The sequence below is a fragment of the Egretta garzetta genome, unplaced genomic scaffold (assembly GCF_000687185.1).
Source record: "Egretta garzetta isolate BGI_Z169 unplaced genomic scaffold, ASM68718v1 scaffold85, whole genome shotgun sequence".
NCBI classification, from domain to species: domain Eukaryota; kingdom Metazoa; phylum Chordata; class Aves; order Pelecaniformes; family Ardeidae; genus Egretta; species Egretta garzetta.
Window position 1 is genome coordinate 673057 of NW_009259718.1, and position 11234 is coordinate 684290.

General features: G+C 50.2%; 1 protein-coding gene across 1 annotated transcript in view; it reads right to left on the reverse strand.

Annotated features, from left to right (window-relative positions):
- Nucleotides 1–11234, reverse strand: part of CASQ2 (calsequestrin 2) — a 32069-nt gene that overhangs the window by 20363 nt on the left and 472 nt on the right. The gene's annotated exons all lie outside the window — the stretch shown is intronic.

Sequence of the window (11234 nt, forward strand, 5' to 3'; positions counted from 1 at the left end):
CAGAAGGATGGCGGGCTGATTTATGAGGAACATCCTCCCCCAGGACCCATTTTGGCACTATCCCCCTGGCCTCAAAGCCGGTTTGAATGTCACCCAGCGGCACTGCCCCCACGGCCGCGTGGCCCCTTGGCTCCCCGCTATAAATAGCCTCCGCCTGCGCCCAGCCGCCGCAAAAGCGAGCAGTGATTAAAGCCATTGGGGAGCAAAAGCGGTGGGGCAGCCCCCTCGCCTGCACCCCAGGACGTCGCAGGGCCAGCCAGCTCCCCATGCTGGCAGCACCCAGTTCTTCCCCAAAATCCTGGGGGATACTGCAGGCACCCTGGGAATCAGGGCTCAGGGACCTTGCTTGGGTGAAGAAGAGTGATGGAGAACATGGTTGTGTTCTCCCTTCCACCAAATGCACATCCCCAGAATTGTCCCAGGGCCCTCCAGAAGGATGTATTCTCCACTAGCCATCACAGCATCACTGCAACCTTGATCGCCCTGATCCCGCTAAAGACAACTGGCCTGTTGTCTTTAGCGGGAAATGCCACCATGTGAGGCAAAAAGGGAGCATACAGAAAACACACGGTCTCACCACTCTTACCTTGCTCTCTGCCAGTGCTTTGAAACAAAGGTGAGGTGGCACAGTCAGGGCTTGTGCTTACAAGGGGTACGGCCTGAACGGGGCAGAGCACTGGTCCGTATTTGCACATCCATTGATAAGTCATCTGAGCACTGGTCTGACTCGTCTGGCATCTCATCTCCTGGCTCAAGCCACGGCCATCCACATCAAAGCACCTGAGAGCAGCTGATACCAAACAACAAAGGCAGAGATGGGCACCTCCTGTAAGCTCCCTAGGCATCTGCAAGTGGGTGGGTGGTGGGAGAAGCTGTTTTCTGTTTCCTGTTATGGGGATCTGCCTTTACTGGGCAAAAGGATTGGAGCCTGTAGGATCATCAGCTTTAGGGGACATTGTCAGCAAGTCGCTGCTTGTTGGCAGTTGTGTAGACCAGCAAGAGGTTCCTCAGAGTCAACGCTTGAGGCTCTGGCTGCACTGTGACCAGAGGTAAAACACAGAAAGCCCAAGGGAAGAAGACTGTCCGGTCATGTCCAGACCAGTCCATACTTGATTTAGCTACTTACTTACAGCTATGTTAGCCATGTGCCAGATGAAGTCTGACCAGTGCTTGGGTGAGGACATGTTCCCACACCTATATCTGAACCCCATAAGGCAGCAAAATATGGAGTATGCCAGAGGCACAGCAGCTTGGCTAGTTGCCCCCTCCTCATTACAGTATCAAGCATTTATATATCCCCTTACAGTATTTTCTGATTCCATAAAGCTAGTGGGATTTGAATGCAGATAATGTTTCTAATCTTGACAATCCTCTTGGCTCAGGATCTTGGGACAGAGGCGGCTGTAATGTAAGAACACAGCCCCTCCTCCTCCTTCTCCTCCTCCTCCTCCTCCCTTTAAATTCATATCACTTGAAGTCTTGGTTTTGCCTTTGTCTCAGCCTCTATAGCGAGTAATTTAGCTTCAACAGATGCATGGGGAGATTGGAGGGGAGAAACTGCCCTGGAAGAACTGGACCTAACTGGTCGTGTAGTCCCTGAGGTACAGCAGGAGCTTTGGCCAGGCAGAGCTGGCTTAGCCCACGAGCAGAGACCGCAGTCACTTGTAAGCTCATAGTCCATGCACACTCATGTGCTTGAAGCCTTTGCAACGCACACTTTCTAGCCACAGGATCACAAGCTGTATCCTGTGCAACCTTGGGAAAAGGAGGTGCGAGTTTAGGAGCACTCCACCTTTTTCCCACTTCCCTCAGCTAACAGCCATACTTGGATCTGGGTGAGCGTGCGGGAGTGCGTGGCTCTCTGGGACACGTGAGAGGTGCCAGCCCAAGGTAAAGCTTGAGTACCACCAAGTAAGCAAGCGCCACCTCACCTTGGATGGTGTCAACAGTTACAGGCAATCTGAGTAATGGGGATAGAAAGAAACAACTCCCTGCCAGAACACCTCAGCTTCACACCTACCATACCCATCCGAGCTTAGGTGTGATGCTGGGAAGCTTTTGGGAGATTTAAGAAGTCCCACGGGGTCATTCTGAAAACCTAGGTTATAGAGCAGCAGAAGTGTCACCCATATAAAGGTGGCCATGGTCCTCTCCCAGCTGCAAACAACAGTGATCATGCCAAACCTTGAGTTTGGTGTCAGCTTTGCTGCTGAATGGCAGACAAAATCCAGCAGAGAGGGTTACAAATGGGGGTGGGAGGGGTGGATGTCTCAGTATGGTCAGTTTTTCATTGTGGAGTGACATTATGGCTTTGTGGCCTGGATTTTCTTCCTACTTCTTTAGCACCTGCCCATCTTCTGAAGCTGTTCAGGCTGTGAGGCAGGGCACTGGGGACATTTGGGTCTCTGTGAGAGCTGTCATGAGTAAACTTCTCTTAAGCGTGGGGAGTTTTCTGTTTCCCTAGCTGACAGTGGTGGAAGAGCAAAACTCAAGCAATGCAAGGAGGAGAGCAACAGGAGATGATGAGGGAACATCCCTCAAGCAATCCACACTTCTCCTCTGTTTCTCTCCTACTGTCTTTAAAGCTGCAGTTTATCTTGATGGTCAGAACCCAGTTGATGTAATGATGGTGATTTTATATCACAAAATGTTAGGGTTTTGTTTTCAGAAACAACAGGAGGAGATGTCAAAAGTCTAGGGTATTTCCCCAAAAGCTCTGAATCCTTATGCAGGACTCATGCCTTCACTCCACAATTGGCTTCTCTGTTGTTTGAGCTGATGGGCAGTTTGTTGGGGAGCAGAGGGGGGATATCTCTCCTTCCTAATGCTGTGCTGTCTCCTCTAGTATCCCCTTGCATGCCCCACCAGAAACTTTTTGGGTTCTCACATAATTCAGACTGGCAAATTACAGGTCCTGGGATGTAGTGTTGGGCCAAGGGAAAGGACAGAAGCCTGCTGAGCAGCTGCCTCTCGAGGAGCCACTCTTCTGGCAGTGGGACCAGGGGAGAACGTCTTGGTCCCACCTTCCTGTGCTTTTCCACCACCTGAGCTGCCCAGAGAGGCTGTTTATTGCTGAACCTGCCCTCCCAGGGGGTCGCTGTTCCTTGGTCTAAAAGGCAAGACTCCAAATATGGAACACCCAAAGGTCACTCCTGCGGAGGTGGCTTTCACAGGTAGTGCTCCAAGAACGCCGTCCCGGGGCTTTAACCGGTCAGACATACGATGTGCTCTTTGGCTGCCTCCCTATAGGTTTCACATAGTTAGTATTTTTATCCACACCAGGCATCCCTAATTTTAGCGAGCTGTAAGCCAAAGTGCAGCCTCCCCAGCTGTGAGCTAACCGGGGCCAACGCTGGTGGGTGGGTGCAGGGGCCACCTGCTGCTGCTCCTGGCCAGTCCTCGCTGGCGCTGCTTCACAGATGTTTTGCCGGCTCAGCTGGGCAGCTTTGCACACTGAGGACAGCGTGGCACATGCATGTGTGCATGCATGCATGCATGTGCTGACCCAGGTTGTGGGGTCTGGGATGGTGCCCAGGGGGCCACCCTGCTAAGCTCTGCTTCGACAAAATGGAGACTGGAGGCACGATCTGGGTCCTCGACAAAAGCAAGGCCATCTCTGTCTTGTTGCCTTTCTGGCCTCAGAGAAGCTGCTTTGACACCAAAGGCTGGATGCTGCCATGAAGCCCATGCAGGGCACAAGCTGGCTCCTTTCCGTAGCTGCTGGAGGAGGGAAGCATGCTTGATATTCAGCCTGTGCACCTCCGCAGACCATTGCCCGATGTCATTCCTACGCCTCCAGTTCCCAGGAACAAGCCAGATTTCTCGAGTTTCTGACCAAGTGGGTGTGAGCCAGCACCTCTGAAACCCCGGAGAGCCCGGGATGCTGCAGGCAGGAGCCATGAGCTCCCACCCTGCAGCCGCGGGAAGGAACAGCGAGGGGGTGCCCTGGGGGAAGGGAGGTGTCCTTCGAGACGAGAAAGACCTTTTACCCAAGGAGCAAGCAGAGAGAAATAAGAACCGAGGAAAGCTTTAAAAACATGCAGTCCCCTTTGTGCAGGGTTTGAGCTGTCAGAGGTGTCAGAGCTGACAGCGGTCCGTCTCCTGCCAGGGCCAGACAGGGTTCCCAGAAAAAGGGCATATCATATACAGCAGCTGGCCTTTGCCGAAGCTGTGCCAGGGAGCGCGCAGGAATGAGCACCATCAGCACTGCCTCGAGGGGAGCGTTGGCTGTCCCGGGGTGCCAGGGAGGGAGGAGGGAACTTCTGCTCTGTGGCCCCCCAGGGAATTGAGTTCTTCGAAGTCGCTGCTTGTTCTATTTCCTCAGGCAAGGTTTTGTCTTATGTATGTAGGTAAATCCCAGTGTGCAAAGGAAAATAAAAAAGGAGAACTTGGACCTTGCTAAGTCACTTCTTTCTTAGGCCACGGATTCCTTGCCTGGGTGCCTCTTATTTAGGGGCAGAGGCTGCAAAAGGACATCTTTGGCCACCAAACCTGGGACCATGTCATTCAATCTCTGTCACAACTGGTCAATGGCCATTTAAAACTCATTGGGCTGTTCTCCCTTTGACGTTTTCCTCCTCTGGTGATTAGGGACTTTCTAGTTTCCACACTTGGTTTATTCATAGCCCATTTGTCCTTAGGATTTGTGCTTAAATAGCTCTTCTCCCTCCTGGGTGTTTAAAGAGAATTATCGTATCCCCTTTCCATTCTCCTCACAAATGAAGCTCAGGCATGAGGGAAGGGCAGCCACAGGCTTTGATTAGTTTGGGTTTAGATGAAGGGCACTGGCAGACCACGCTCTGGAGTAAGGTCACGGTGGGCAAGCACTGCACAGCCTATGCCCAGACCATACCCAGGGTCTGCCTCACTGAGCAACAGCTGTCCCAGACTGTGGGCAGCCTCCTGAGAAATGTCAAGGTCCGGGGTGGAGAACGTGAAATGATAACTATAAACACCGCACATGTCCACTGAGTAGGCGAGTGTGAGCTCAAGTTAGTCCTTTGAAGGCCCCCCCACTCAGGATGGGGCAAAGGCACCTCATTATGCAAAAGGAACCAGCCCAGCAAGAAGGCACTGGGAACCCTTGCTGGCACTCTTTTAGGAAGCTGTGTGTGTGGCAGGATGGCCGAGACCTAAGGGGATGGGCTGTTCAAAGTTTTTCCTTCCTCAGTTGCATTTCTGAAGGGGAGGAGTGACACAGAAGGAGCTGCCGTGTGGCTTAAGGTCTTGCATGGCACCTACAGAGGTTGTCTGTAGCAGCTGGATAGTGAGAAGGGCTCCTCGCTTCAGGACCAAGGAAGCCTGCAAAGCCTAAGCAGGCTTGGCCTTGCACTGGGCTAGAAAGTGAACCTGAGCTCACAGCAGTCTGCTATGTCTCCAGGTGACTTTTGCATAAAAGTTGGGTCTCTGGATGAAACCAGCTTGGTTTTCTTTAGATCCTGGGATTAAAGCTGGTCTCTGCTCTGAGAACCACTGGCAGTACACCTCTCTCCGATCATACTTTAGCAGCAGAGGAAGGTGCCTTTCAAAGAATGGTATGGCATTGAAAGCGGGGTCTTACGCTGGATGCTGCTTGTGCAGCCAGTCCAAACTCACTGCTGGGAATTGACGGAGGGACCTCAAAGGAATAAACTGGGCAATAACAGACAAAGCAGCCTTGGAAATAGTTTCTGCCACTGTTATACAGAAAGACCAAATCACATACTTGTCCCTGGATGTCAGCGTGCCCATCTGCGAAGTGGGGAGTTCTCTCTAATTCATTTTTGTGATCAGCATCTCTGTGAGTAAAATCCTCCTAGGTGCTACTGCTAAAAATCAGTGCTCTGCTGGCCGTTGATGAATTGAGACCTACTTACATGGTCTCAAAGGGCAAAGCAATCAGTGCACACTTTTTCCTTTTTGTCCCCTTCCTTCCTTATTTTTGCATTAACTTATCTGTAGGGGAAGCCACTGCTTTAGTCGCCATGGAAACCACAAGGCCTCTCGTATCACAGGTATGTACAAGGCACTCGCACTGTAGGCTTCTGCACGTACCTATCCAGCCAGGTGTGCCTGGTCTCTCACCCTGAGGACTTGTTCTGTAGGGACCCAGAAACCTGACAGTTTCTGTGACACTCAGTCTTGTATAACGTGTCTACCCAGGAAATTGTGTTGAGGCACTGTCTCATGAACATGCCCATTTTCAAAGAAAAAGTCTGTGAAACAAACAGAGGAGGGTGCTTAAAAAAGGGTTTGGGTTTATATTTATATTTATACTCTACCTAGAGAGGGGGATAAACTAGAATCTCATCTCCTGATTCCTATGATTTTCTGGGATAAACTACACAGACCTAAACTTGTAAACCTTTTTTCTGTGTTGCATCAGAAGCAGAGAAGGACTTTTCTCTATATGTTACATGGCTCTGAACTCTCATGGGAATATCTGCTCTCAAGAGGTTTCAAGACTACGTGGGTGGAACTACCCCAAAACCAGCTGATCTTGCACCAGTTTTTCCATCCTGAGCTGCAGAGCTTTCAACACTTGAAAATAAATCCTTGCTCTCAAATGGTAGGTAGACCTTACCTGGGAGGTAGACCTTACACACAGTTTAACCCTCACTTTTTACTGGATTCAAAATCTACCTTTCCCTCTCACACCACAGGTAGCTACTGGCTGTGGTGGGGCACTGGGAGGATCTCATGCAACGTAAACCCATGGATTTATATTCCCAGGTTCATAGGAGAAATTTTCCCTTGTGTTACAGAACTGGCCAGATACGTTAAGGAGTTTCACTTTGTTCTGCCATTTATTAGTAGAGGCCGGGCTGATCCTAGACCTCATCTGGAAAGGGGAGCACCACGTCCCTCTTCTCTTGCCTCTAATCAGACTGGTTTGCGCTAGGGCAGCTGACCATGAATTTTCAGCCCAGGGACACTGTTGCACTGAAGGGCCTAAAATACCTGGGCTTGACGAACCTCTTTTTTTTTTAAGGATATTACTCAGGCACACAGACAACAAGGGAAGAATGGCAGGGGACCCAGGACTGAGTGAGTTTCAGCAAGGGAGAGGGTAAGGGAGATGCTGCTCTGCCATCGCAGGCAGCCTGCTACGGTAGCGAGACAATCTCAGTTGCTGGAGAGAGCTTCTCCCATGCAAAAGGAAAGCCCCTAACCCCAATGCTCGTTATTCTTGGTTTCATGGTTCCTAGAGACAGAAGGCTGGCCCACTGGAAGGTGAAACTAACCCAATGTTTAGGAGATTCAGTGACAAGAGGGAAGAAGGTCTGAGAACTGGTGGTATGAGACAGGATGAACTACGGCAGGGGAGCTTTGGAGGAGAAGAAAAGCAGAACAGGTATTTCTCAGCTTCACTGCTTTGGTCTCATCCTCTTCTGCCCCTTCTTTGTTAAAGCTGAGACCTTTCAGGACAAGGAGTTGGGTTGGTTTTTTTTTCTGATTTGTCTGTTAGATGCTTATTATGAAGTCTTGTGCCCGGCTGTTTCATCTGCTTCTTCGCTGTGCTCACTTCCCGGGGCTCTTGTGAACATTGCCACAGTGCAGGGACAGCTACTGTTAGCTGTGGGACTGCCTGCTGCAACCTCTGGCATTGCCCTGTACGGAGGCTTTTCCCCACTTCAAGCTGCAGTTGCTTTTCGGTAGTCAGTGGCGCGGAGTGGAATCATAGGAGAAAGGGAAGCAAAGGAGAAGAGCCCTTTAACCTGAGCTGTGAAGCAGCCTGTTCTCATGCTGCCTCTGCCCTGGGTTGTCTTACGACAATCCCTCCCCAACCCTTTTCCACCCTAGCCAGAAAGCAGCAGGCAGTTGCATCTCCAAAGATTGCTTTGACTGTTTTCCTGACAGACTAACCCAGCAGCCCCCAGCTTTCCCACCCCGACCTGAGAGGCTGGCACTGCCATCCTTGGAGCTGTTGCCATACACAAAGGACAGCAGCTGCTGTCGTTCCCAGAGGGGCTCGGTTGTTCCTAGACCATGTCCTCACCAGGTAGCACCCAGCAGTGCAGGTGGCAGGACCTGCCAGGACTGCTTCATGGTGGTCTTCACCTTCATTCCCTTTCTAAACTGGAAAGGGACCCTGGGCTGCGCGGCAATCTGGTGACAGTTCCCAGTGCGTCTGGGTGAGGGCAGCTGAAGACCCGGTGTGCTGTCCTGCTGTAATATCAGCTTAAGGATGGCATCGCTATGATGATAGCTGGTGTGCACCCTCAGCTTTTGAGAGCGTCAGTCAGTCCTGCAGGCGGGGCTTTTGTCCTAGGAAGGAAGTTTTTCCTATCATATCACTTTCTTCTCAGTCTGCTGTTTGTAGTTATGTTTGGTAAAGTCCTTAAATACGTGCTTAAATTTACTCATGTGCTGTCAGGTTGTCAGGCTGATTTCCTAAGGATATGAGCCCCCCCACCAGGTCTGTCTGTCAGCCACCTCCCCTAACAATTTTTTTAGCTGCTTGCCCTTTTCATCCAAATTTTCCATAACCACGTAGCTCAGATCTTTGCATAGTTCCATACCTGCCTGCGTTTTGAATGAAGGCTCCCTATTATTCCTAATGGTGGAGACCAGGACCATTTTACAGAAGTGGGGGCTAAGGATATGATGTTTTCCAGGCTGTGGAAGCAGCACCGTCTTGTTGTGAGACAGCAGGTAAATTCTCAGTACAGCAAGATGGAAAAACACAAGGGGCTCCAGAAAGGCACCTTTACCACAGGCTGCACCCTACAGCAGGAACCCCACCACACTGGCAGGCAGGGAAAACCGAGGGATGGAGCATTTGCCTCTTATATACCTTGTTTCAGGCATAAGGGACCTTCAGACCTCAGAGCTCTGAACCTTCTACTAAAATTAGATACATAAAGCCTTCCTGGGTGAACTTTTCTCAGGTTTGGCTGGAAGGAGAGGCTCCATCACGGCTCCTGTGCCTACCCAGCAGCTCACTCCTCCAAGTACTTGCTCGGATTACAGGAGAGCTGGGTTCAGCCGAGGGAGCCGCTGCAGCCATTTGTTTCCCTCTCCCTGGCCCGGGGAAACTGTGGTGAAGTCCCACAGCTGGATGAGCTCTGGCAGGGGAGATTGAAAGTGGCCCTCCACCATACGTGATGGCTCGAGGTGAGGGAGGCGTGTTCCATCACAAGAGGCAGCAGATTAAAACCTGCTTTGCCCACTCCTTTCAGGAGTGCTCCCATGGTTGGGTCAGTTCAGAAACTGGGACCACCAGCACCTTGCTGGGCTGTGTCGTATGCAGGATACAGTCTCTCAGTTTTGGGCCTCTCGCTACTGGAAGGACGTTGAGTTGCTAGAACATGTCCAGAGGAGAGCAACAAAGCTGGTGAGGGGTCTGGAGCACAAGGCTGATGAGGAGCGGGTGGGGGGCCTGGGGTTATTTAGCCTGGAGAAGAGGAGGCTGAGGGGAGACCTGATCGCCCTCTACAACTGCCTGACAGGAGGCTGTAGCGAGGTGGGGGGCGGCCTCTTCTCCCTGGTAATGGGGGATAGGATGAGGGGGAATGGCCTCAAGTTATGCCAGGGGAAGTTTAGGTTGGACATTAGGAAAAATTTTTTCAATGAAAGGGTTGTTAAGCGTTGGAATGGGCTGCCCAGGGAAGTGGTTGAGTCCCCATCCCTGGAGGTATTTAAAAGATGGGCAAATGAGGTGCTTAGGGACATGGTTTAGTGGTGGGATGGCAGGGTTAGGTTAACGGTTGGACTTGGTGATCTTAAAGGTCTTTTCCAACCTAAACAATTCTGTGATTCTATGATTCTTTCCTTCTGAGACCTTCTCCTCATTTAATTCCCTCAGGTGACAGAGGCAAAGGAGTGCTCAGTCTGCAAGATCGCGCTTGCACTTGGGCTGTCACAGTCCGGGGGGGGCGGGGGGCAGACGACTGTGACACTTCAAGACATGCACTGAATCAGCGTTGCAAGCACTTGGGAAATTTTGAGGTCAAAGCCAACAAGTGCAGGTTGCTGCACGGCACAGTTAGCAGGTAGCTGGGCATTAGTGGACCGGAGCGCTACAATTATGTAAAGTCTGCTGCGGATCTCATCCTCAATCTCTTGCCCAAGGTCACATAAGAAGTCCATGGCAGAGAGGCAATTGGAAACCAAATCACCAGAGTCCTAAGCTAATGGACTCACTGCTGAATCAAAAAGCCTGCAAAATAAAAGCCTTAAGCCAGATTGTATTGCAGCCTTCGTACCCTTGATAGGGCTGATTCTTAACACGGGTATAGGTGTCATGGGGACTAATACTGACAGTACACAACACATACCTGCTTCTGTCAGGTTTCTATAAATATGTATCTAGCGACCACTTGCCATCTATTGAGGACGAAATAGCTATTCTATTAAATAACAGTGCAATTATACTACCAACCATAAACATTTCAACTGGTGTTCCAGCGTTATTTTTTCTTTTCTTTGCCAAAGGTTATTGGATTGCTCACCTGGAGCAAGTAACTCTTTCCTGACAGGTGAGTAAAATCTGGTTAGTTTTTGGATCTTTCTTGTTGTCAGGCTGGCTGAGGAAGGCAGCAGACTTTGAACTTGACATTAGACTTCTGCAGGTCCTCAGCAAGTGTATTTTCTAATTCACATTTGCTATCTTCCTAGGGTTGCAATGCATTTTCTCTCTGGATCTGACAAATAAAGCTGGTGTGGGTTTTGTGCAATTCTCATTTTCTTTCCAAATGCGTCTTTTAGTTAAGAGGGAATATTTGTAAGCCCCTGGTAGGAAAAGAACACCTAACGATCCAGGCTTGCCACTGTACGATTCCCTAGATTACAGCTACACCACAAGAAAGAATGCTATGAATCTCCTTTGTAATTTTTACCATGATTTATTTTACTGAGGATTAATTAATCATTCTTTCACCAAAGAATTAACAGCACTCTTTTTCCAGCACAGATGTGAATTGTTTCATTAACAAGCATCTACAGACTGATTCCAAGCAGGCAACCAAGTGTCAGAAAAAGCAAAAGTGATTTAATTCTACACCTACAGGGAGCTTTTGAGATGGGGAGCTAGGACGCCCGTTTGCAGCACAGTTTGGTAAGGCTTCTTGGCTGACCGCTCCTAGAAAATGGGACTGCATCCAGAATACAAGGGGGGTACTGGCTTGCACAGAATGAGAAAGTATCTAAAAGTTTCAAGCTACGAAGTCAGATCTGTGCTGAGATTTGGGAAAGCTCAGCTGAGCTGAGTTCACATTGCTGGCGTTTGCGAGGTTATTCGCTATCGCCCGGGT